The sequence below is a fragment of the Notamacropus eugenii genome, chromosome 2, assembly GCF_028372415.1.
Source record: "Notamacropus eugenii isolate mMacEug1 chromosome 2, mMacEug1.pri_v2, whole genome shotgun sequence".
Taxonomy (NCBI): Eukaryota; Metazoa; Chordata; class Mammalia; order Diprotodontia; family Macropodidae; genus Notamacropus; species Notamacropus eugenii.
In genome coordinates, this window is record NC_092873.1 from 92,109,205 (window position 1) to 92,136,163 (window position 26,959).

The 26,959-nt window shown below is 40.8% G+C and overlaps 2 long non-coding RNA genes across 2 annotated transcripts in view; one reads left to right on the plus strand and one right to left on the minus strand.

Moving 5' to 3' along the window:
• The first annotated feature begins 205 nt into the window (after positions 1 to 205).
• Positions 206 to 13,618, plus strand: LOC140525994 (uncharacterized). Its single transcript, XR_011974192.1, has 3 exons — positions 206 to 575; positions 8,631 to 8,727; positions 9,271 to 13,618. It is a non-coding gene; the product is annotated as an uncharacterized lncRNA (long non-coding RNA).
• The window catches only part of LOC140525992 (uncharacterized), a 31,029-nt gene continuing 10,129 nt past the window's right edge, over positions 6,060 to 26,959 (minus strand). The window contains exon 4 of the long non-coding RNA XR_011974190.1: positions 6,060 to 6,384. This is a non-coding gene — a long non-coding RNA (uncharacterized lncRNA). The remainder of the gene's footprint in view (positions 6,385 to 26,959) is intronic.

Here is a 26,959-nt window from a genome sequence, read left to right on the forward strand (position 1 = left end):
CAGAGTCTTTCCCCTCCTATCTCCAAGCCCACAATAGCTCTTGTCTCATTTGCCAGCAGGGAAAAGAGAGCTCAATTTAATTGGTCAGTGCCTTTTGTATACATGCAGTCTTCTGGTTCAGCAACCAATCAAAAATCTTCTTTTTTTTTCACTACATGATAAAAAGACAGGAAACAGTCACAATATTTGCGTGATGATCAAAAGTCTTCTAATTTGCTATACAACCAGAAGAACTGGTGACTCAAGAGTTGTTAAACCAGAATTCTGCTGACAAAAGAGGCAACCTGCCCTTCTCCCATTCTCTTTTCTTTGTGGCTATAAGGGTGGAGGAGTTCCCCACCCCATCCTCCCACCTGGCTGTAAGCTATGAACATATGACTACTTCTTTATTTTTTTCTCATATATTTGTTCTTTCTTGATCTTAGATGAACATGTATTTTGAGGTAGAGGGCTGGGCATCTCCTGACTCCAAAGTTAAATCTCCTTCTTCTACGTGACCCTGTAGGGGTTCACAGGATTCAAGCTGGCACCAGGTCAAGCCCCCTGTGCATTCTCCCAGGACTATATCCTCACAGGTCAGTTGACTACTATATTGATAACAATTCATATTCATACATCACTTTTTTTCAAAGTATATTCCTCAAAACCACCTTGTGAGGTAGGTAGAATGAATATGATTATTCCAATTTTTCAGATGAGAAAAGTGAAACTCACAGAACTAAAATGATTTGCCCAAAACAACATTTTTATAATATATTTTATATATATTTATTGTATTATATATATTTTATTATATGTTTTTTATAAATAGTGTTTATTTAGTACCTATTATGTGCCAGGCACCATGCTAAGTGCTTTGCAAATATTATGCTTCTCACAAGAACCCTTGACAGGTGAGCGCTGTTATTATCCCCATTTCACAGTTGAGAAAACCAAGACAAAGCAAGGTCACATAGCTATTGAGTATCTAAGGCCACATTTGAACTTATGTCTTCCTGACTCCAGAGCACTAGAGACTTAGTATTCTAATCAATGTATAGAGAGTTGGAATTTGGGCCAAAGATTCTCGTAATTTGAACTTCAGCATTCTTTTTACTAGATCAGGCTACTTTTCTTCAGGATCTTAGACTATCAGGAATAGGTTTATCTTATATCCTACAACTTTGCTTAAGATGTTTATTATTTTAAGTAGTTTTAAGTTGATTCTATAGAGTTCTCTAAGTTCATATCATAAGCAAAGAGTGATCGTTTTGTTTCCTCAAGGCCTATTCTAATTTCTTTGATTTTTTTTCCCTTCTCTTATTGCTCTAATCAACATTTCTGGTACTACATTGAATAATGGTGGTGTTAATGGGCAACCTTGCTTTACCCCTGATCTTACTGGGAAGGTTTCTAGCTTATCCCCAATATAGATAATGCTTGCTCTTGGTTTTAGATAGGTATTGCTTATCATTTTAAGAAATGCTCCCTTTTCTAGAATGTGAGCAGTGGAAATGATGGGGCACTTGGATGCATGTGCTTGGATCCCAATTCTAAAATCACTTCTCTTTAAAAATCACACTTGTCTCTAGCCTCAAAACACTATCTCAGGCAGTCTCCCTCCAGCTCAAGGACTGCCTGCCCCAGCAGGAATCGTTATCTCCCTTCCTGCCACAGTAGCCAGCTATACCTGCATAATTTATCACTTAGAGCCAGATGCATAATGACTGAACTGGCTGTGCACTGGGTCATAATGACATTTACTACTCACTGACCAATCATGTGTACCCTGTACTTAGATGTATGTGTACTCCCTTTCCATTAAACTTGTCTAACAAGACATTGATGAGAGAAGCCTGATTTTCCCTGGTCAACCCTGACCATTCGTTGACTTAGTGATGTTTCAGGCCTAAAACCACACCTCCATATGTTCCCCCCTTGGACTATTTCCTGATGAATTTTGGGTAAAATACTTGCACAGCAGATACCAAAAGTACATGTTCCTTTAAGAACTGACCACTTCTTAGCCACTCCCTAATCCCACCCCAAAACACCTAGTTAGGATACTTGGAACACATCTTACTATAGAATAACCCATATAAACTTTATCTATAACTCCTTTAAATTGCAGGCTCCTTAAGAACTCTTGCCCGCTGAAAGGCATAATGATAAACTTTTTTGCCTACTTGACTTAAGATTGCTTGACTCCAGTGAATTCTTTCTAGTCTAGGTTGCCAGGGATATCTAGTGGTTCCTGCACCTTTCCTGACCCTCATCAGAAAGACCTTAAATGTCACTTACTACAACCATGTCAACTTCCAGAGGAAGAAACTGTGGTCCTGAAAGTGAGAAAAAGCTTGCTGAAGGTCAAATTGAGGCAGAACGAGACTGGAACCTGAATCTTCAGAGTTTTAGACTAAAGGTCTTTCCCGGCTTGGAATCTCTAAGGCTGTTTTTGTCTATTATATTAGTGGTAGAAATATCTCAGTGCTTGTGACAAACGTTGTGGAAAAGGATGTGGAAATACTACTGTTATTGTCCATTATGGAAGACATTCTCCCCATCCTTTCCTCCAACATACACTACCACAAGGGTGGAGAAGAGTTTTTAAAGAGATTTTGTTTTTGTTTTTGTCTTTGCACCCCCAGCACCTGGTACACAGTACCTAATAAATGTTCTTTGAATGAATAGAATAAAACCAACTCTGGGAAAACTGTTTAAGATATAATACTACCATTCTGAGCAGTTCTCTCACTAGTTACCCTTATAGCCTTGAGTAAGTCATTCCCCATTTAGGGCTTCATTTTCCCCTCTATAAAACAAGAGGGTGAAAGTAAGTGCTCTCTAAAGTGCCTTCTTTTAAAAGTCTAGGAACTGAGAACTACTATAATACTAGTTTAGATTCAATAGTATTTCTCAGAGATATCCACCCCTCTTCACAGTTATACTGCAGCTATATGAAGAGCCAAGGGGACCCAAGGCAGAAGCTGATATGGTATATTTCTTAGGACATAGACAACTTCAGGTTTCTTATCAGAAGATACCTGTCATCTTGGAAAAAGTGAACTGTTCTGATATTTTCAAGATAAGACTCCTTCTCTCCCAAATGTTCAGAAATGGTGATGGAGGGTAGACAGTATGAATGAAGGGTGGAACTGGTACAATATAAAGAAGCCTGGATTATATCAAAAGACCTCAGCTCTAGTTTTAGCCCTGCCTGGGTTTTCTCATTGGTAAAAGGGAAAAAATAAAATTTGCCTTTCCCTGTTCTTTCTGCCTCTAGAAATTGTGCTAATGATCTAATGAGGTAATAATATATGTGAAGAGGCTTTTTAAACCGGATGGCTCTATATAAGTTATGATACTGTTATTATTAAGGGTAACATTTCCCCAATATCAGCACCAATAAAAGGCGATGCCCTACAAGGATGGATGCACTTATGGTTCAAGGTGGGAAGTGATCATTATAGTCATTCTGAAATGAGTGTGTGGTATTAGAACATTAAGAACAAGGGGATTCATTCCTTTTGGGAGCTGACTTTTAGGAAGGACATTGACACACTAGAGAGTGTGCAAAGGAGAACTACTAGGATAATGAAAGGTCTGGAAACCATGTCATATGAGGATTGCTTGAAAGAACTGGAAAAATTTAATTTAAAGAAGAGAAGCCTTAAGTGAATGCTTGTTGAATGGATGGGGAGGGGACAGGGGACATAGTAATCTTCCAGTATTCAATGGTTATCTGGTAGAAGAATAAGTAGACTTGTTCTCAAAACTATAACTGGGATAGGGCAACTAGAGCTTTGTTCCAAAGGTACTGAAATATAGAGGGTGCTAACATCTATAAGCGTAAGCAAAGTGGGATTTTGTTGTTGTTTTTTGTTGTGGTGGTTTGAGTTCAGTTTCCTGGGCTCAGGCCAAATTGGAAGCATCTGAAGGATAACCCTCATCTCCCCCCCTCACCCCCCCCACCTCCCCTGCCCCGTAATTCACAGCTGTGCTGAGTCATGTGGGTTGTGATTCCTTCTGGCTCTGAGTCTATTAGTTGAAAATTATATATAGTGGGAGACTGGCATTTTGCTTTGGGGGCTTGCTCATGAGAATGACTTTTTGATTCCCTGAACCAGACTCTGGGTAGTCATTTGTTAAGAGTCCCCCTGACTATTCAGATGTTGGTGCTCTTGAAGTCTGGTGGTGTATGTAGATGGTTGTTCAGACAGTTGGAGCCCTGTCTGTTGAATCTCTGTGCTAATTTCTCTGCTTATATTTTCTATACTCACTTCTTTCTACTTATCTGTTCATTAAAGTAAGATTTTCGACCCGTTTGAAGCTGTCTTTCCTTTAGAAAAGCAGATCAAAGAACTTGTGCTAGCAGACCATCTTGGGTATGCTAGGGTGCTTGCTACTACAATAGCATGCAACTAGCTTCAGAAGCTTAGAAACAACTGAGCTTAGCGCCCAGTTAGAAAAAATTAGTTATGGCAGGCAGCTACAAGAAGGTGATTCTTTCTATATTTCCTTCCAGCTCAGCCCTACCTGACTCTCTCCTGTAACAGCATACCCCCAAACTATAGCCTAATGATGTCCTGGGGTCTTCAGATATACCTGATTTCTCCCCAACAGTTCAGTGAGTCTCTTACCCCATGGTCACCAGGCCTAAGGTCTAAGGTCTCTTTCCAAAATCTCCCCCTTCCAATTTAATTTGACTTAAAAAGTTGACTTGAGGGCACCTTTTGTCTTGCTTGCCCCAGGTACCAGATTTGCTGGTTATGGCCCTGCTTAGTCTCAGGGTATAGAACTAAGAACAAAAGATAGAAGGTGCAGAGATGCAAATTTCAGTTCCATCTAAAGAAAAGCTTCTTAACAATTAGTATAATCCAACAGTGGAATGCATTGTTTTAGGAAGCAGTGAGTTCTCTCTGACCACTAGAAGTCTTCCCTGGAGGTTGGATAATTTTTCTTTGAGGATATTTTAGAGGGGATTCTGGCATTCCCTGTTCTCTGGTCATCAGATCCTCACCAATCACCTTGCCGTCCTGAAGAAACTTCCACCCTGGGGCCTTCCTGTCTTGGTCTTTTTCACAGTTATTTCAGGTAAGTCCCAAGGAGGTTGTCTTCTTGCCAATTGCTTTGTTGCCTTAGACCAGACCTGCACAACATACAGCTCCTGGACCATTTTCCACCTGTGAAAAATGTAGGGTTGTTGCTAAAAAATGTACGGTTGCCACTGCACACTCTGATTGGTCACGTGATCTGAGGCAACCAACCATTGTCAGTCTGTCTCTAGTCTAACCTATCTGCAGACCAAAGAATTTTAGCCTATTTTAATTTTGACTCCGACATACTGCCAAGTTGAGCAGGTCTCCCTTAGACTGTATACACTTTCATTCCTCCCAACTTTCCAAGTTCTGGAACCATGATCAAAACAACTCTGTCGTTGATCCTGGATGGGGAGTACCAATCTACTCTCCAAACCCCATTAACCATTCTGGTAATTTTCTGTTGTTGTTGTTGTCCTTTCTTTTAAAAGAGGGCCAGTGGCATCATGGGTGATATCTTGCCTTGCCTCACTGTCTCTTCCACTTCTGGACTAAAGTGTTCCACCCAGGCCAACACTCTCATTTTATGTCATGTGTCTCTCTCACTAGAACATAAGCTCTTTTAGGACAGGAACTTTTCTTTGCTTTGGCATTTTGACTCTTCAGTGTTTAGTATGGTGCTTGGCACATGGTAAGTGCTTAGAAGTATTGAGCTGGACTAGATGCCCTCTGAAGTGCCTTCTAATTCTAAGATTCTGGATACTTCTCAAGGGCAGCTGGTTTTGGTAAATGTGGAAAGCAAAGAACCTGGCAGAATCTCCATCCCAGGAACTTATAGCCTGAAGAGACCAGACAGCAGTATATAAACAGGATACCAACATGGGAAAATAAGGGCAGAACACTCAGGGGAGGAGTCAAGAACAGCAGGGGGCAAAAGCCCAGGAGGGATTCAGGACAGAACTGGAAGAGGCCAAAACAACTGGCTGATTGGGTCAGTCTAGTCAAACACACTGGTTAAGTCAATAGAAAAACAAAACAAAATGACAAATCATCCAGGTCTGTTATTTGGCAGCTTGGCACCACGTAGGACCAAAGACAACCCCTAGGACTTTACCCTTTTTGACCCTGTCCCTTAATGAACTGCTGTTTTCATTTTTCACTTTTCAAATTTTTGTGTTGATACCATGTGGACACAACCTAAATCAGTTCAGTCCAGTTTCCATTTTTTGGTCCTGATTCTTCCCTTTGCAACTGGAAAGAACCCTGGATTTGCTTTCCAAGTAGGGTGAAGCAGGGGAGATTCCTCTTCATCTTCTTCCATCTTTTCCCTGGAATCAACTCCACACTGCCCAGAAGAAGACCCTTCCTGGGAGAGAGCAGAAGAAGTTTACTGAAAGATCTGAGGGGCACAGTGATGTAATTTTCATTAACCCATCTGCAAGCATGTATTAATTTATTGAGGGCCTGCTATACACTAGAAACATAAAGCAAATCCTCTACCTTCATGGACCAAGTTGGAGAGGCGAGACTGACACACTCAAGGCAACGAGGCTAAACAGGTCATGGAAATTCTGAAAAATGTAGCCTATAAGGGTCTCACAGAAAAGGCATCTGGGATGATGGAAAGGTCACAATTCTTGATGTCAGGGGTTCAGTCCCCAATCCTGACATCTAACTGTTGCATGCCCTTGAGCAAATTACTTAACTCTAGAAGAGGAAGGGAACTCAGAGGTCATTGACTCCTCATTTAATGAATGAGTTACTGATGGAGCCTCCTTGCTGTCCTATGACAAATCACTTATTTTCACAGGGTCATTTAAATTCTAAAAATCACTCTCCTTTACTTTAGGAAGCTAGGACTGATGATTAACATCAAATTGGATCTTGGCAAGATCTCCAAAATGGATGAGATGAAGGCATTCCTTGTAGGGGACAGAGATGAGGGCTAGAATGAGTATGAATTGTGTAGGGGACAGTGAGGGAAGCAGGCTGGCTGAAACCAAGGAAACTGTAGAAGGAAAATAGACTAGGTTGATTATATGGGGCCTTAAGGATGGACTCGGGACTTTATTCAATAAGCAATGGGAATTCATTGGAGGTTTCATAACAAATTCAGAGGACAGCCAGTTCTCCACTCTCTTACCTTGGCCGGTTACCTAGAACACTTCACAATGTGGACTAATCGTGAGGGAGTGTGTGTGTGTGTGTGTGTGTGTGTGTGTGTGTGTATGTGTGTGTGAAGAAGGAGTACTCTGTGCAGGAGCAGAAAGCTGCTAGAATAGAAACCAATTTTCTTCCCTTCCTCCTTCTACCTAGTGAAAAGAATCCTAGCTCCACAGTCAGAGGACCTGAGTTCAAAACCTGCCTTTGATGACGACTATCTTGGGCAAATACCTTTCCCTTTCCAGGGTCTTTTGCTGTTGTTCAGTCATGTCCAACTCTTCATGACTCCATTTGGGCAAAAACACTGGAGTGGCTTGTCATTTCCTTCTCTAGCTCATTTTCCAGATGAGGAAACTGAGGCAAATAGGGTAAAGTGACTTGCCTGGAGTCACATAGCTAAGAAGGGTCTGAGGTTAGATTTGAACTCCAGAAGATGAATCTTCCTAACTCCAGTCCCAACACTCTGTGCACTGTAGCACCACCTTGCTGTCCTCCCCAGGGTCTTAGTCTAGTTCTAAACCCTGTCATTCACCAAATGAGGGGTTTCCAAACTTCCAGAGCCCTTCCCATTCTAGAGACAATGTGCTAAAGTGGTGATGAAGCATTGCCCCAAACAGCCCTCAGAGAAAAGATTCCACAGTTCCTTCTCTCCATTCACCCACTGCTCTCAGTTAAATTTCTACCACCCTCCCCACCTGCAGGGGATCAGGAGTTTCCTCTAACAAGACCATGCCCTTGACTTGGCCCAGTCTTCAAGGCCCATGCTGTTGGCCTTGCCTCAACTGTCTCTTGCAGTAGCCTCTCCCTCCTGCCTCCCCATCCCCACCCCTTACTGTCTCCTCTGTAGGACAGCCCTTGAGCATTCTACTATTTATAGAGAGGTGAAGTTATTTTACTACAGCATGTGGAAGTTTGGGGGTACAAACTATATTCAGATGTGTAATTATAAGTCCAGGCTTATTACTCATTTTCGCTTGGCACAGGTTACCATATACACCAGGCTTTTGCAACTATCTCTAGCTCCATTGTCAAGTTCACCCTTCCTAAACTCTTAGGATTCTTCTGCCCTTTTAAGTGTCTGGGGCCCAGGCTTTGGGTCCAGGTCAAAAAATATCCTCTTCCAGGACACTTGAACTCCAATTCAGTGACTTCTGTTCATTTGCTTCACAGGATTTCCTTAAAGCAGATTCTCCCTTTCCTATCACAGAACCTAGTTCTTGTGGTTCTTGTACACAGAGAAATGGTTCTTGTACACAGAGAAACAGCTGCTACTATTCTCAAGGTTCTAGGGGTAAATCTGTAGGTAGCTGGGTTTCTAGTCTGTCTGCGTTCATCCTTTGTTTTCAAAGTAGACCATGACATCAGAGAAATGATGATATGACTTGCACTTGACTTTGCTTTGAGAGAGGGAGGGCTGTGCAAGGTCACCAGCTTCACTTTCCCCTCCAGAGCCATCTGGATCCAGTGACCAGACATTCATCAGAATGACTAGAGAAGGACCAGGATGCAATGGGAGACCTTGGTCTATTCAAGTACTCAGAGTGAGGTAAGGCCATTCAGTGAATCACCCTCTTTAAGAAGTAATCAGGGAATGACCCCTTTAATGAGCAAAGGAAAAAAATAAGTAAATCAAGCTTGGAGGGAAAGAGCAACAGTACTGTCACTTCCAAGCCCCCACCAGTATGTGCCCTGTAAACATCAATTAGCTTTTAGAAAAGGGATTTATTGAGGATATGTGTTATGGACAGTTATATAAAAACATTTCCCCAAAACCAGGGGTGTATGATCCCTTTGCACACACAAGGTCCCTGGAAAGACTGGGCTCAAACTCTCAGTGCATAATGCTAGTGAGGCATGCATGTAGACAAGACACATAGCAAAGTGGGGTACTTCTCAACTCCTGGCCCTGGAAATTCATTTTTCCTTTGTAGAGTCCTCACCAAGTTCTCCGTAAGTATATCTTTCTGCTGGTCTCTGAAGATCATGACCTTTACAGAACCTATGGGGGGCATTTCTCCCTACCATAAGGACTCATGTCGTTAGAAGCTGCTGCCATCCTCAGCTAATTATTTCTTCTTTTCTACTGTAGCTGCTTCCACTGCCATTGGCCACAACCTCTCTAGTGGCCACTCCTACTGCCAAGAGAACCTCTGAGGGGTCCTTTGTATCGCCTAAACTCACCAGATCGCTGTCTGGACACATCCACCTCAAAATACATGCTCATCTAAGATCAAGAAAGAATAAATACATAAGAAGAAAAAAAAGAAGCAGCCATAAGCTCATAGCTTATAGCTGGGTAGGAGGAAGGGGTGAGGGGTTTCTTCATCCTTATAGCTACAAAGAAAAGAGACTAAGAGAATGGCAGGTTGCCTCTTTTGTAAGCACACAGAGTTCTGGTTTAACAACTCCTGATTCGTCAGTTTTTCTGGCTCTATAGAGAACTAGAAGACTTTTGATCTCCACACCCTTGGGTCATCTGGGCCAGAAACTGGCTCTCCATCACCACCAAGCTTTCAGGTACTTGCTTGAGCTGAAACCAAGTGGGGAAATACCTGTGCATGCTTCAAGGACTGGCCCTCCATGTGCCCGTTCACCCTTTTCCCATGAAACATGGGAATAATAATAGCACCTTCCTCACATGATCCATGTAGAGCTCAAATGAGATAATGCAAACCCTAAAGCACTGTATTAAATGTGAGCTATCATCATCAATCACTGAAAAAAATCTGAAGTTCCCTGGATTTAGTTAATGTTTAAGGTTCCTTCAGAGCTAATGCCCTTTCCGTATACTATGTAGCTATTTTTGTATACTAATGACTGGAGAAAATAATGCTAGCAACTCCTCATTGTTGGAAAGGGGGTGTAGGGGCACAGGTGGATGGGTTAAATGTTAGGACCAGTCAACAGTTCCAAAGCTGTGCTCCCCCTTGCCCCCAAAGCAGCCCCAGAGCAGGCACCCCGAGCTTGGAATTTTGCCTGTGACTGCTCTTTCCTTGCCCTCCTGCTTCCTTCCTGGGAAATGGCCAGCCCTCCAAAACTCGACAAATGTTCTCTTCAGGTGAAGGAGGGTAAATATAGAAGGGAAAGCAGCCAGCGGCCAGAGCCATAGATCCTCCCCAGGCTGCCTGCCGTCAGAAAGAGTCAGCCCTTCCCTCTTTGGAAAATCCCAGAGTGGTTTCCTTGGCACTGGGTGAACATTTACTTTCCTCGAGGTTAAGGATTCCATTCTGCACAATGGGGTCTCACTCCCTCAGGAGCTGACCTGCCCTAGTGGTGACTCACAGCTCCATTCTCAGGAAACTCCAGGGGCTGAAAGTCTCTGGTCATCCCTAAGTTCCCTGACTTGAATGGAGAAGAGCCAGCCTCATACACAGGATGGCTGTTTTACTATGGGCCCTGCCTGGGCCTCAAAAGGAGGCTCAGACGGACGGGGTGGAGCTGGCCCTAAGGAGAAGTATGGCAATTTGATTGTATAACTCATATATGTCCTAAGCTATAGCTGGTCATGTGTATTCCATCAATCAATAAACATTTCTTAAATTCCTACTGTATACAAGAAAGGCTCTGGCACTGTGGTAAGGACGGGAGACATTATAAAAATACATAAAACAGTTCTAGCTGTGAAGGACTTTTTAGTTTAGAGGGAGCTATCCTTATACAATTGTGGTACAAAAACTCCTGTTTATCTAAAATAGGTAGGATTTTGATTGTTAATATTCTATAGAGAGTTACCATATATGCCATGCATGCATCACCTGTTCTCAAAGAAAATTAGAATGTGTTTGGAAGAGTGACTGATGAGTATGGGATCTGAACAAAACCTCTTCCCTCCTACAATAAGAATATAGATATTGGTGCTGGGTTTAGAGCCATGGTGTCAGATAGAAATGGATCCTACAGACTGCATATCAACTTAGAAAATCACAAATGAACATAGTAGTAGTAGTAGTAGTAGTAGTAGTAGTAGCTACTGCTTATCAATAGTAGCTAATGCTTACATAGCACTTTCTATGTGCCATGCATTGTGCTAAGAGCTTTAAAATTATTATCTCATTTGATCCTCACAACAGCTTTTCAAGATAGGTGTTATTATTATCCTTATTTTGCAAATGAAGAGTGAGGGGTAGCTAAGTGATGTACACACACACATACACACACACACACACACACACACACACACATCCAGCCTGAAAAACACTAGCTGTGTGACCCTGGGCAAGTCACTTAACCCTGTGTGCCTCAGTTTCCTCATCTGTAAAATGGGCTGGAAAAGGAAATGGCAAACCACTCCACTGTCTTTATCAAGGAAATCCCAAATGGGGTCACAAAGAGTCTGAAATGACTCAACAATGACAAAAATATTATATGTATCATAATTCCATTAATAGAAATCTCCACTACCTAGTATAGCGCCTGGCATTTAAAACCCATGTTCCCAATCTGGGATACATAAACCCCCAGAGGTCAGGAGAAACTTTCACAAGGGTATGGGAAATATTTAATAAATAGTTATAGTACTATCCTATTGTAATATTTCCAAAAGAATAACGTCAATGAAAAAAAATGTGAATTTTAGAGAAAACAGTGAGGAGTCTGGGATAGAGTTAGAAAAGGAAATAACATTAGGATAGGTTCAGTGCATCTGAAAAATTTGAAAGAGACAGCTTAAGGAATAATTCCTAGTGACCAAAACCAAAAGAATGACTTTGGATATGAAATCCTTTTCATACCAAGCAAGAAAAAGACAGTAACAACAGCCCTGCAAAAGATGAGGCAATTGATCTTTGCAATAACCAGAAACTTTGGATCAATGAGGTTACAAAATTTTTAGTGTGCCCTTAGATAAACTTACCCTTTTATTATTAAATATGCTTTTGAGGCTTTAACTCCATTTATAACAACATCTCTGTGCGTCAGGATTCTCAGTCCTGTTCTCAATCAAATTGAAAGCAAGAAACAAAGTGGTGGCTGAACACAGTATGTGGGTAATCTCTCTCAAAAACTCTCTTGAGAATAAAACTGTTGGTTGACAAGAAACAGAATCAAGGATCTCACTAATTTATTTGACTGTGTTCCGATAAATATTTAGCAACTTTATGATACTAAAACATTTTGTACTGAGTAAAGTTTTCTTTGCAAAGAACGGATCTTTTTATTCCTTACATGCCTATATCTGGTAACCTCTAAAATTTATTTCCTTTCAGATTAAATAAAGGCTACAGGAAGGTTTACTGAAAGTCAGAAGGAAAGGTTAGGAAGTCCCAGACTAGAGCTAGAAAGAATCTTGGAGACCAATCAATCTAACCTGTTCATGTTACAGCACTTAACATGTGCCTGGCACATAGTAACTAGTGCTTAATAAAAAAATGTTCATTGATTTATTGTTACAGAGGAGGAAGCTTTGGCCTTTTCTATGAAATTATTTTCTCAGATTGTGGCTTCCTCTCCTTCCCTCTCTCTATTTTCTTCATCCTCACCATGACCTCCAATGCTTCCATCCCTCAGTATCCTCCTAGGTCAGAGGTGGGGAACCTGTGGCCTTGAGGCCACATGTGGCCTTCTAGATCCTTAAGTGTGACCTTCTGAATCCAATTTCCCTATCTCTGCCCTAAGTCATCACCTCTGTTTCCATTTCACTTTCCCCCCTTCTCACTTTCTAACTTATATTTAACCAGTTCAACACAACCCTGTCCTCTCTTCTCCTTTCCTTTTTTCTCTTGTCTTACTGACACTCATACTGGCCAAACCCGCTAAATACCACTTTCCCCTCATCACACCCCTGCTTGAAAAGCTTCCAGGGATGACTTATTTCCAACCATATCAAATCTAAACTTCTCTACCTGGTTTTCAAAACCTTCTATAATCTAACCCCACCATACCAATACTACTCTATCTACCACTACCGATCATGTAGGGAGCAGCTACGTCATACAGTGCCTGGAACCAAGACTGAAGGCAGACTTCAGAAAAACCTGGAAAGACTTATATGAACTGATGCTGAGTGAGGGGAGCAGAACCAGGAGAACACTGTATACATTTACAGCCACATTGTGGATAGACTTGGCTCTTCTCAGCAATGCAAGGTTCTAAGATAACTGCAAAAGGCTCATGATGGAAAATGCGATCCACATCCAGAGAAAGAATTACAGTCTGAATGCAGATCGAAGTATACTATTTGCTCTCTCTTTTTTGTTTTGTTTCTTCTTTCTCGTGGTTCATTCCATCAGTTATAATTCTTCTTTACAACATGACTAATGTTTAATATGTTTAATGTGAATGTATATGTAGAGCCTATATCAGATTGCATGCTGTCTTGGGGAGGGGGAAAGGGAGGGAAGGGGAGAAAATTTAAAACTCAAAAGCTTGTGAAATTGAATGTTGAAAACTAAAAATAAATAAATACATTAAAAAAAAAAAAAAGACCCATCTTCCTGAATTCAAAACCGGCCTCAGCTACTAACTGTGTGACCCTGGACAAATCACTTATTCTCTGTTTGCCTCAGTTTCCCCATCTGTAAAGTGGGCATAATAATAGCACCTACCTCCTAGAGTTGTTGTGAGGATCAAGTAAGATAAAAAAATTATAAAGTATTTAACACAGTGCCTGGCACATTAGTAAGCACTAAATAAATGTTAGCTATTATTATCATTACCTTTAGGCATTAGTGTGGTATTGTTCAAATGTAGAAACCCTATGAATAACAACAAAACAGTGAATCATAGGGTGAAGTCCCTTAACCTCCCTGTGCTTGTTTTCTCATCTGTAAAATGGAGAAGGCACATGCCAAAAGATTTATCCCCATAGGATGCTAGTTGTATAGAAAGAGATTTGAGTACTTTTCCTCCTGGTGGGATTGGTCAGAAAAGGGACTTAAGAGTGTAAGCACAAGAATTTCTAGGGGAGAAAAACCAAAAGGAAGAGTTACCAACATTGCAATGATTCTTGGAAATACAGAGCCCTCTGGGCAAATGGTGAAGAGATAGGAGCTGCAGAAATGTGTTGGAAGATGGTGCTACTGACAGTGATCTAGTGGCCATGAACAGGTGACAAGCATTGGTTCAGAACTGGGATTGTCAGTAAATGCTGGAGCCTTAGATCTTAGATCTTGACACATGTTAAACACAGATAGTCCTAGAGAGATTTCTGAGGAGGCTAACAGTGCAAAAAAAAAAAAAAAAAAGAAAAGGATGATTGTTAAGAAGCCTACAAGATTTAACTTGACCAATCAGTAATTCAGTGAATGAGTATTGATTATGCTAGGTGCTGGAATATAAAGACAAAATGAAAGTGCTCCTCCCCTCATGGAGCTTAGATACAATGGGGGAGACACCATATGCAAAAATCAGTATTTACAAAATAAATGTAAATGGGGGCAGTTAGGTGGTGCAGTGGATAAGAGCACTGGCCCTGGAGTTAGAAAAACCTGAGTTCAAATTTGACCTCAGACTGTTGATGCTTACTAGCTGTGTGACCCTGGACAAGTCACTTAACCCCAATTGCCTCAAGAAAAAATAAAATGAAATAAAATGTAAATGTGCATGGGGAATTCCAGCTTTGGAATGTCTGCCCTGGAGCTGAGCTGTCTAGATTGGTGAGTGACTGCAGATTCACATTCTCTACTATATCTAGCCAGACTCAGATCAGACAAACCATGTTTCACATCCCACCTGGCCACCCACCTGGAGCAACTTACCACCTGCCCCGCTGCCACACACATACATTTCCCCCATCTCCTGTTCTTGCTTTCTGCTTTCTGCTCTGGGCATAGTAATCAAATTAATATTACCACTGTGTCTGGAAAGGGCACGTCAGTCAATTGCCTCATGGATCAACTTACCATCCTCGAGTCTCCCTACACCAAAACTCCCTTTCCTGGCAACCACTTCCCGACATGCGTTCATTTGCCCTTTAGAATGTAGGGTCCTTGAGGGCAGGAATTCTCTCTCTTTTGTACTTATATTTTCAGCACTTAGCAGGCATACAGTTGGTGCTTATTAAATGCTTTTTTATCACTCATCATTCATTCATTTATTTATTCATGTGAGCCCAGAACTTCAGTCTCCTATAGATGGAAGACCTGGGTGCAAGATGAAATTCCATGAAACTATGGCAGAGTTCTCTGATGGAGAGATCACTACAAGACAAGAATATAGGGCTGAATGAGGCCTGAGTAAGCATTGAAAACATCTACAATTAATTTTAAATGGGGAAGAAGAGTAAATGAAGGTGAAAAAAGTAGTCAGGGAAGGGCATGGAAAACCAGAGAAACACCAGAAGGGTGGCTGATGCTGAGAACCATCCACGGCGGACAGCTTCAGCCAAACGGCGGACAGCTTCAGCCAAGCAGCCGCCGCAGTGAGACGTCAAGTCCTACGCCAGCAGGTTGGAATGCCCTAAAAAAAGCATTTGGCTGGAAATCAGCAGAACCAGATTCTCTTCTGGCTCTACTGCCATTGACTGGCCATGTGATCCTAACCCTGATGAATAACTGGTCACTGGATTCAGATGGCTCTGGAGGAGAAGTGAGACTGGTGACCTTGCACAGCCCTCCCTTACTCAAAACAAAGTCAAGTGCAAGTCATGTCATCATTTTTCTGGTGGCATGGTCTTCTTTGGCAACGAAGGACGAACACAACAAGAGCCTTAGTCTGCTCATCAGATGTTTAGATTAGGTGTTGAAAAGGCCTCTCTCAGTTCTAACAGCAATTCAGTAATTCTAAGGGTACAACAGCATATCCAAGTAATTTAGCTAGGAAAGAGAGCGCAAACACTGATGCTGTTTGGAATTAGGAATAATGATAACACACTTTTATAGCCTTGTAAGATTTCTAAATCACAGAACTCCATGAAATAAGTAGGTAGCTAGGTGGTAGGACAGAGAGAGAGCTGAGCCCAAGCTCAAATCTGGGCTCAGACACGTACTAGATGTGAGACCCTGGGCAAGTCATTTAACCTTTATCTACCTCAGTTTCCTTATCTTTATAATGAGGATAGTAATAGCACCTACCTCCCAGAGTTGTTGCAAGGATCAAATGAGATAATAACTATAAAGTGCTTAAAACAGTCCCTAGCACATAGTGGGTACTTTATAAACGCTAGTTATTTATAAATACTAATACTACTACTAGCCGTGGGACCCTGGGCAAGTTACTTAATCTGTCTCTGCCTCAGTTTCCTCAACTGTAAAATGAGGATTGTAATAGCACCTACCTCCCAGGGTTTTTGTAAAAATCAGAAATAATAGTTGTGAAGCACTTTGTATGGTGCCTATCGTGTTGTAAGTGCTATATAAATGTTAGATATTATTATTATTAGCTACTGATACGGTCGGTGTCTGGCACATAGTGGCATTATAATATGATATGTAATATGTATATATATATATTATGTATATGGGGTGTGTGTGTGTACTTTTGCTATTATTATTAGTTCTAGCCTGCAAGGAGGAAATTGAAGCCTAGAGTGACTTACCCAAGGTCACATAGCTAATAAGACTTAGGCAGAGTTCACCACAGGTTCCCTACCCAGTCTTAGAGCATTAGATTCTCATTCCAGGTTCAGTATTCTTCCCCTACACTATAATATACCTCAGGAAAGCTGGGTATCTTTGAAAATAGATCCAAGTTAACAAGTATTTCTGAAGCTTCTCCTGTGTGCCTAGCCCAGTGTTAGATGCTTCGACAATGAGCAAAGGAAGCAGAAGACAGCCAGTACCTTTGAAGAACTTCTAGTTTAGTTGAGGGCATCTTGGTGGTGTAGTGTAGGAAGTACTGGGCATGGAGGCAGGAAGACCTGAGTTCAAATCTGGCCTCAGACACTTACTAGCTGTGTGATCTTGGGCAAGTCACTTAACCCTGTTTGCCTCAATTTTCTCATCTGTCAAATGAGCTGGAGAAGGAAATGGCAAACTCCTCCGGTGTCTCTGCCAAGAAAACCCCAAATGGAGTCACAGAGAGCTGTACACAACTGTAATGACTCAACAACAACAAATGTTTAGTTGCACAGATAGGGTTATCTATATATGAGAATGACAGGAAAGTGAGACAGGGCACTCAGAGAGACTGGGTTCAGATCCTACCCACTTAGCAAACTACCTGTGTGATCTTGGGCAGGTCACTCAATATCCTTGTGCCTCAGTTTCCCTATATGTCAAATGAAGGGGTTGGTCCCTTCAGTGCCAGCTCCATCCTCCTAATACAGTGCATACAGAGGCAGGGTATAATCAAGTGTTTTTCCTCACTTCATTCCTAGCCAACTTCTGCCCCTATTAGAACTCAAGCTCTCTGCTTCTGAGTAAGCAGAACTGAAAGACAGATTCTTTGGGGCTTCCCTCACCCTCATATAGACGGGTATTTTAGAACAAGTTACACATCATTATGGAGACTGTTAGCTTAAAAAGAAAACGCCTACGGGATTTGCTATTGACTCTACTGGTGTCATCCGTGAGGGGGACAAAATATTTGTGCAGTTGGCTTTTGGGCTACAGCCCACGGCTCAAAATAAACTCATCCCTTGTTAAATGGTATAGCAAAACCGAAGTGAGGAGGGGGCAGGTGGGAAATGCCCGAGATCTTCTACAACCTGTGCAAATAGAGTGACAGGGTTTTCTCCAGTGCTGGGGAATTAATAGCTCTGCTTACGCTCTAGGGCTTCAGAGTTGGGAGCTAATTAAAGCCCCAAATGCCACTTTTTCAACATGGATACTGGGCCATCAATGTGGGTGATGATGTATTTGGACATTTTTACACCCAGCTTTCTGGCCACTGTAGGAGGCCAACCTCTCGCCTGTGGCATCAGCAGTTCTGCCTACCTGTCAGCATTGGCTCCTAGGGAAGGGGGAGGAGAGGAAGGGAGGGATAGGGAGGAGAAAGGAGAGGCTGGCCTCAGTCTGCTGATCCTGTTGGCTTCCATTCCTGGCCCTGACTGAGGCTGAGGGAGGGAAAATAGCTCAAGACATCAGCTGAGTCAATCTGACACATGAGGTCTCAGTTTGTCACCTTGTTTGCTCCCTGGACTGATGCCTGAAAGTCTCTTCTAGCAAAGGGAATGTTCATTCTGATGCCCAAATAAACACATTCCCTCCCTTCCATTATGTGAACTTTTAAGAATTTAAAATATGTTTTTGAGACAATTAAGGTTAAATGACTTGTCCAAGGTCCCACAGCTAGTAAGTGTCTGAGTCCACATTTGAACTCGGGTCCTCCTGACTCCGGGGCCCATGTTCTATCCACTGTGCCATTTAGCTGTCCCTATGAACTTCTAATATTAATCATCAGAAATATACTGGCAAATGTTTAATGGCCAGCTCTTCTCTGCCTGCCCCAAAAAGAAAAGCTTGACATACTTTAAGCTTAATCTGCATTATTAACATTTTTTCTTAAATCTAAAAATCAACAAAACAATACATCAAGCTCAGATTTGTAATGACTGTCAATTTCTGAAGCGTTAATACTCGTACTGAAAATATAATAATCAGAGCCAGTAGTAGCTGACTTTGACACATCCCTGCCAATCACTCACATTTCCATTGTATTTCAAGGGAGCACAAGGTGTTATCCTCACGTTATATATGAAACATAGAGTATGAGTATTATTCATTATTCCTTCCATTTTATAGATGCAATAGGGTAATTGGGGGAAAGCCTGATCTATTTGATGAATTCCTCGATCAAAATGATGAGATTCCAGGGCATGGACCTTTGTGGAAGGGGCACAACTCTCATGCAGCCAGACGTACCCCAGCTCATCACTGAGAAGACAGAGAACTCTACAGATTGGTCCCCAATGGCTGGGGCTGCCTCTTGGTAACCAGTGGACCAAGAAGACTCAAGAGGCAGGACTCTTGGGCAAATAATCTTTTCTCTATACCAGGTTACCCTTCTCATCTCAGCCCTCCCTCCCTCAAAACAAAGTCAAGTGCAAGTCATGTCATCATTTCTCTGATCGCACGGTCTTCTTCGGCAACGAAGGACAAACACAATCATCTTAGCAGGTTACTTACTTACCTCTATCTGTTGGTATGGAAAGGGAGAATAATGCCTTATGCTATTTCCACCTTTTTTTCATGTAAGTCAATTTTAAGTCTATGACGGTAAATGAAATCAGAGAAGAGTTTTTAAGCTTTTAATACTCAAATAGACCTGTGAAATGTCTTAATTTGGATGTTTCCTCTGGCTATTCAGAATGCAGCCCGCCATGCCTGCCTGTTTCTATGTGAAAGTTGAGGGCTTCCTGGACTTCTCCTAGTGTTGTGAGTATACCAGGAGACACTCTGACTTATCATCTATGACCCTTCACCCTTGCCATGTGGTCAGCTCATTTCTCTTCCTAACATACATTTCTCTGATGACATTTCTTACTCCTGTTCTTCAAGGTTGTTTATTGATTATAAACTCCAGCCAGCTCGCATCTACATGAGCCTTTCCATTGCCTTTTGTGTGATAACTTTTTTTACATTTTTATTGATATTTTTTGCTTTTATATTCCCTTCCTTTCCTCATATCTCCATTATCCACTCCCACCCAGAGAGCTATCCCTTATAATAAAGAGTAAAATGAGAAAAGAAAGAAAAAAACTGCTTAATAAAACTAACCTACATATCAACTGAGTTTCATCATTATATGCAGCATTCTATATTCAATGTCTGCCCCTTCTGCAAGAAAGGAAGTAGATACATTCTCATATTTCTTCCTCGGGGCTGAAATTGGTCTTTATTTTTACAATGCTTAGTTTCTACTTTTTTTGGTGTTGTTTCCACTTAAATTGTTGTTAGTCGTTGTATATATTGTTGTCTTCATTCTGCTTACTTAACTTTGCATCAGTTCATATAAATCTTCACATGAATCTGTTTATTCTTCATATTCATCATATTCTTACTGTATATTTCTTTTTATTCATGCACCATGGTTTGTTTACCAACAATGAGTATCTACTTTTTTCAGTTCTTTGCTACTACAAAAAGTGTCGCTATGAGCATTTTGGTAGAGTTGAGACCTTTCTTCTGTCATTGACCTCCTTGGCAACAAAATCTCTAGGTCAAAGAGTGTGGACATTTTAGACACCTAACATGATTTTAGATTGCTTTCCAGAATGGTTGGACCAATGCATGGTTCCACCAACATGTTTCAACATGTCTGTTTTTCTATAACCCTTCCAACATTGACTATTCTCATCTTTTGTCACCTTTGTCAATTTGTTGGGTATGAAGTGAAGCTTCTTAATGGTTTTGATTTGCGTTTCTCCTATTATTAGTGATTTGGAACAATTTGGTCTTCTTGGAAAAAAAAGGACAGACAGAATTTCTCTTGAGAACTATTTGTTCACATTCTTTAAGCATTCATCCATTGGAATAATATTCATTTTCAGTTGTTTCTTCTTTTTTTACATTTAATTTTTATTTTTTCTAATTATGTGTAAACAAAAATTTTTTGTACTCATTTTTAAAAATTTTGAATTTCAAATTCTTTCTCTCCCCCCCTTTCCTCATTTCTTAAGAAGGCCAACATTTTTATATAGAGTATACACATGCAGTCATGCAAAATATTTCCACATTAGTCATGTTGCAAAAGAAAACACAGTCCAAAAAAAACCTCAAGAATAACAAAGTAAAAAAAAGTATGTTTCAATCTGCATTCAGACTCCATTAGTTCTTTCTCAAGAAGTGGATAGCATTTTTCATCATAAGTCCTTTGGAAATGTTTTGAATCAATATATTGCTGAGTCATTTACAGTTGATAACCATACAATATTGTTATTATAGTGTACACTGTTCTCCTAGATCTGCTCATTTCATTTTGCATCAGTTCATATGTCTTCCCAAGTTTTTCCGAAATGATCCTACTCGTCATTTCTTCTAGCATAATAGTATTCAATCACAATCATACACAACAACTTGTGCAGCCATTCCCCAACTGATGGGCATCCCCTCAGTTTCCATTTCTTTGCTACCACTGAAAGAGCTGCTCTAAATATTTTTGTACATATAGGTCCTTTCCTCTTTTCTCTCATCTCTTTGGGATACAGACCTAGTAGTGGGTCAAAGGGCATACATAGTTTTATAGTCCTTTGGTCATAGTTCCAAATTGCTCTTCAGAATGGTTGAATGAGTTCACAACTCCACCAACAATGCATTAGTGTCCCAATTTTTCCACATATCCCCCAACATTTATCACTTTCCTTTTCTGTCATATTAAACTCATTTTCAGTTTTTCAGAAATATACCACATCTTGTTGCCATGCAGTAATATCAACAGAATGGTGATATTAAAAAATGTACATTTGTTTCTTAGGGTCATTAAAGGAGTTTCCTTTAGCTTTTGAAATACAATCCAACTTACTGTCTTCCTCTTTTTCAATTCTGGGCTCAACTTGTTGTTCATCTCTATAAATGCATGTAATACCCTGAGCAATAGACATCCTTCATCTTCTTGGTTTGTCCTGAGTGGATAGTTGGGCCGATCTCTCCTGAGGGGTTATGGATCTCTTTCAGGAAGTTCTGCAGTGTTCCAGAGTTTGACACAACCAACATTACATCATTCAAAAACAGAAGCATCTAGGCATAGTACCTTGCTATTGATAGGGAATCCCTCTTTAATTTGGGACTTCTCACTGGATTTCGTCCATTGCAGTGGCAAACACCATTGATAAGTATACATCTCTCTCTTTCATGCCTTGTCTGATCAGAGGGTCACTGATTAGGGTCATCACCATCATTAAATCTTTCAAAGAATCTTGAATGATTTTGAAGTACAGAGGAGAGACACTTTGTTGGAAGAGAACTTATAAGGTACGTTTTGCTCAACTAAACCAAACACTTTTTCATAATTTACAAATGAAGTTTTAGGGAAATCCAAGTTGTTACTCTGAGATGCCCATGTCTCTTCCTTTTCTCTAATAAAGCAAGGACTCCACATCCTGTCTCTGCTGATCTTACTTATCTATATTCCAGAAGCTTTGATGATGCAGATATCCTTAAAGAGTCTGGGAGAAAAATTAAGCTACATCTCTTCATGTTTTTGCCTGGGGCATTCTCACAGTCTCCTTATTGATGGAGTAGAATCTGACAGCTGTTTCTTCTGAGGTGTCACTGGTCTCCACTGCAATATGTGGTTGGGTAGAGAAGGGAAATTCATTCATGAAATGTTTCATAGGCTCCTAGTATGTGAGGAGCACTAGACACTGGGAAGATATAAAGTTTAAAGAAGACATTATTTCTCCTCCATGGGCTCAGTTTAATAGGGGAATAAGTGACTATTGCTCAGTCATGTCCAACTCTTCATATCCCCATTGGGTGCTTTCTTGGCAAAGATACTGGATGGTTTGCCATTTTCTTCTCCTGCTCATTTTACAGATGATGAAACAGGCAAATAGGATTAAGTGACTTAGCCAAGGTCACATAACTAGGAAGCATCTGAGGCTGGACTTGAACTCAAGAAGATGAGTCTTCCTGATTCCAAGCTCAGTGCTCTATCCACTGTGGCACCTACCAATCCCCCGGGGTTGGGGGGGGAGCGGGGAAGGAGATAAGACATACACTTAGATAATGGTAATGCATAACATTACATGATAAGCAAAGTAGAGATGTTCAAAATAAATTGAGTTTCAAGGATAAAAGTCTTTGCTGATTGGAGTCAGGAAAAGCTTTACAGAAGAGCTGCCAGTTGAGCTGGGTTTTAAAATATGGGGGAGGGGGGCAGGGATTGAGAATGCAGGGTGAAGACAGAGAAAGCTTGGAATAGAGGAGGAAAGTAGAAACAATGAATAAGAGGTTTTACAAAAATGACTTGGTGAGTTTCAAATGAGATAATATTTGTAAATATTTATATAGAACTGTATAAATGCTAGCTATTTTTTTTTCTTCAGAAGTCAAATTTGGAGAAAAGAGTAGGAAATGCTTCAGAGCTATAAGCTCAAACAAAAGCCTGCTTTCACCTAATGTGGAACAAATTCTCTTTAGCAGTGACTATCTTTAGTAATCTCTCCAGCTCAGTTCTTCCCCAATGCCTACAGGGAGATGTTGTTCAGTCATGTTTACTTCTTCATGGCCTCATTTGGGGTTTTCGTGGCAGAGACACTGGAGCATTTTGCCATTTCCTTCTCCAGCTCATTTTCCAGATGGGGAAACTGAGACAAATAGGGCTACATGACCTGCACAGGATCATGCAGCTAGTCAGTGTCTAAGATGAGATCTGAAGAGCCTTCCTGACTCCAGGACAGACACTCAATCCACTGCACCACCTAGCTACCTCTCCTCAGAGAGATAGATAGACTAATCGGATCTCTGCTTGGGGATCCCTCTTCTCCCAACAGCATATAAATTAGACACTAACCCTTGGACCTAGACCTGAATGGATGGGTTTAGACCAGGGGATCTTAATCTCTTCTATGTTGTAGATATCTTTGACAGCCTGGCGAAGCCTACGAAGACCTTCTAAGAATGTTTTTGAATGTATGATGAAGGTGTGCTGTATACTTAGTTTTACTGATCATGAGTGGAGTAATCACCTCCTCCCTCAGATTGGATGCAGCCAAAGGCCCCAGTGGGTACTAAGTCAGGATCTTTGGATATACGGACGCTTCTGGCTATGTAGCCAATGGAAAAAGCCTTTTACAACCATGCAGTAGGCTAATGTAGAATGTCCAAGTGTGCTCAAGTCTCCCAATAGCAACTTCTCAGACTCTCCCTGTAGAAAAATGCCTCTTAGGTAGGGAAGAGAAGACAATAAGCATTTATAGCACCTACTATGTGCCAGGCACCGTGTAGGCTTTTTACAAGTATTAACTCATTTGATCCTCACAACAATCCTGGGAGATAGGTGCTATTATTATCTCCACTTCATAGTTTAGGAAACTGAAGCAAACTTAACTAAGGTTGTGACTTGCCCAGGGTTATAACTAGTAAGCATCTAAGACTGGATTTGAACTCAGAGGTCTTCCTCACTCCAGACCCTGCCCTCTAACCATTGCTCTACCAGCTGCCTCCACCCAGGGTTCTAACTAATAAGCATCTGAAACTGGGTTTGAATTCAGGTCTTCCTGACTCCAGTGCTCTATCCATTGCTGTACCAGCTGCCTCTACCAGGTGATCTGGACATGGACCCCATTATAAATTCATAAAATAAAATGTATAAGGCTATGAAGAATATTAATCGTATGTATGAAATAATTATCAAAATACATTTTTAAAAAAGAACAAAAACGAGTTCATGGACCCCATGTTAATAGGCACTTATTCCCCTATTAGAGAAAGCCATACCAGTTCACACATCCATACAACAGAAATGAAGTTGGATTTGTTGTTCTACAAATATCTCAGCTGGGAAACAAAGCCCAGAGGTGTTCATATGATAATAATCTATCCACCTAGACTGGGACAAATGGAAAGCATGAGATTACCAGTATGAGTCCAACCATACCCCCAACACCTAGGAGTTCATTGCCTTCAGTGGTTTCAGGTGGGGATAAGCTGATGAAAATCTGCTCCAGCTGTTTTTCTCCCTCTAGTCCTTGCTTTGTGCTTTCTCTTGGTAGGTTGACAGCCAGCTCTATTGAGCCTCCTTGCATGGAGAGTCCTGGATGTCAACCATGTATTGCTGACAATAATCTGGTTGGCATATTATAAGAACGCGACTCAGTTGCAAAGTCCACTCTCATCCAGCTAAAGAACTAAGTCTTGTTTCTCTTCCTAGCTCTATAATCAGACAAATCATCTCCCATGTCTCTTGTCTTTGAGGAATCAAAAACCCACTCAACACCTTCTTTGCTCAGTCTGCCCTTCCTGGCGCTTGAAACAAAACTCTTTTTGGAGATGTTTTAAACTAGTTACTCTCCTCCCTGATGGAGCACCCCGAAATCTTGGTCATGAGTTCTTCAGCCAAGATAACTACCGGGACAGTGTAAGAAAATGAAGGAGAAATTCTAGAAATAAGGAAAGGCTGACAGGCAGGTATGAAATAGTGGTGGGTGACTTCAGTTACCTGTATATATGTTCTGTGTACGTACATGAATATAACTGAATATCTATGGGGGTGTGTTCTGTATGCCAAAAACAGTGACCAAGTGATTTTATTATATGTATATATTATATTTATTTTATTATAGAGATATATAGTTATCTGAAAGAAAGGATACTGATCACTTCTGAAACAAACAAAACCATGGACATTATTGCCATCCCCAAAATAGTAGCAGAAAAAACATCAGTAATAACTAACCAATAGGTCTACTTTCCCATCTCTTCAAAATCTTTAAGGTTCTTACACATGCATGGTGTAAGTGTGTGTGCGATAAGTGTGAGAAAAGAACAGATAACCCCCTGTAGCTCACACAACTGAAAGGGGTAGTGAATATAAGATCCCACTGTGATTATTTGTAGACTTTTTTTAAAAAAAAGCATTTGACTTAGTAGAGCAAATTGTCACTTTAAAGGCTTTCTTCCAACAAAATGTCTTTGATGCATAAATTGAGATCACACAAAGATTCCTTGAAAGAAACAACAAATGTAACTTTGTTCAATGAGCCTCTGATTATCAATTTCCAGTGAGACACAGAACAGAGAGAGATGTATGTTCATCAAGAGTGCTTATAGATGTTCCGAAGAGGGTACATATCGAAGAGAGACTATAGATGGCAAAGTCCTCCAGATGTCCCTGTTTGTGGACAATATTGTGCTATTGCATCAAGCCCCAGAACACTTCAAAGCCTTCTAAATAAGACCCACAATCACTCAAAAGAATTCAGCCTAATCATCCACCCAGGAAAAACTATGCAAACGAAGAATGCCTACTGTTCAGACAGAATGTGGTTGGCTGGATATCCTATAGAACTAGTCCATTGAACATATGTCTTGGACAGACACTACTTCTGGACAATAATCCTCCATGGAGTCTACCCAAAGTGCTCAAGCGCATTCCTCTAATTTTCTTGACATTTTATATGTTACCATGCTTTCCATCAATTATCTTTTGCTCTCATAACATGTCTGACCCATTTCTTTTTGAAACAAAAGCCATAAATATTCTAGAGTAATGTTGTATGACCAAGTCTTTGAAGAAGTTGTAAGTCACTTATAGGACAATAGAGAGACAATATTGTATCTAGTGTGAACAGGCTACAGTGTATTGCCGATTGAGACATTATGGCCAGAAAAGAAATGGGTCAGACATGTTGTGAGAGCAAAAGATAATTGATGGAAAGCATGGTAACACATAAAATGTTAAGAAAATTAAAGGATTATGAGAGGAAATGGACAAGAGTCACACAAACATAAACTCCAGTGGTTCCCTCTTGCCTCTAGAATCAAATACTAAATTCTCTTTTTAGCATTCAAAGCCCTCCTACCTCTACAGTCTTCTTACACCGTACTCTGATCTAGTGACAACAGCCTTCTGGCTGTTCCGTGATTTAAGATACTCCCTCTCTCAGATCTAGGCATTTTCTCCAACTGTCCCCCATATCTGCAATGCTCTCCTTCCTTTTCTCCACCTACTGGCTTTTCTGGCTTCCTTTAAGATAAGACTAAGATCCCATCTTCTATAGGAAACCTTTCCCAACTGGTCTTAATTGTCAGGCCTTCCCTCCCTTATTTATTTCATATTTAGCCTTGCTTCTACATGTTTGTTTGCTGGTTGTGTTGCCTGTTAGGTAATGAACTCATTAAAGGCATGAACTGTCTTTTACCTCTTTTTGTATGCCCAGGACTTAGCCCAGTGCTTGGCACATAGTAGGAGTTTAATCACGTGTACTGACTGTTTCTTTCTGTAGTGATCCTCCCCCAAAA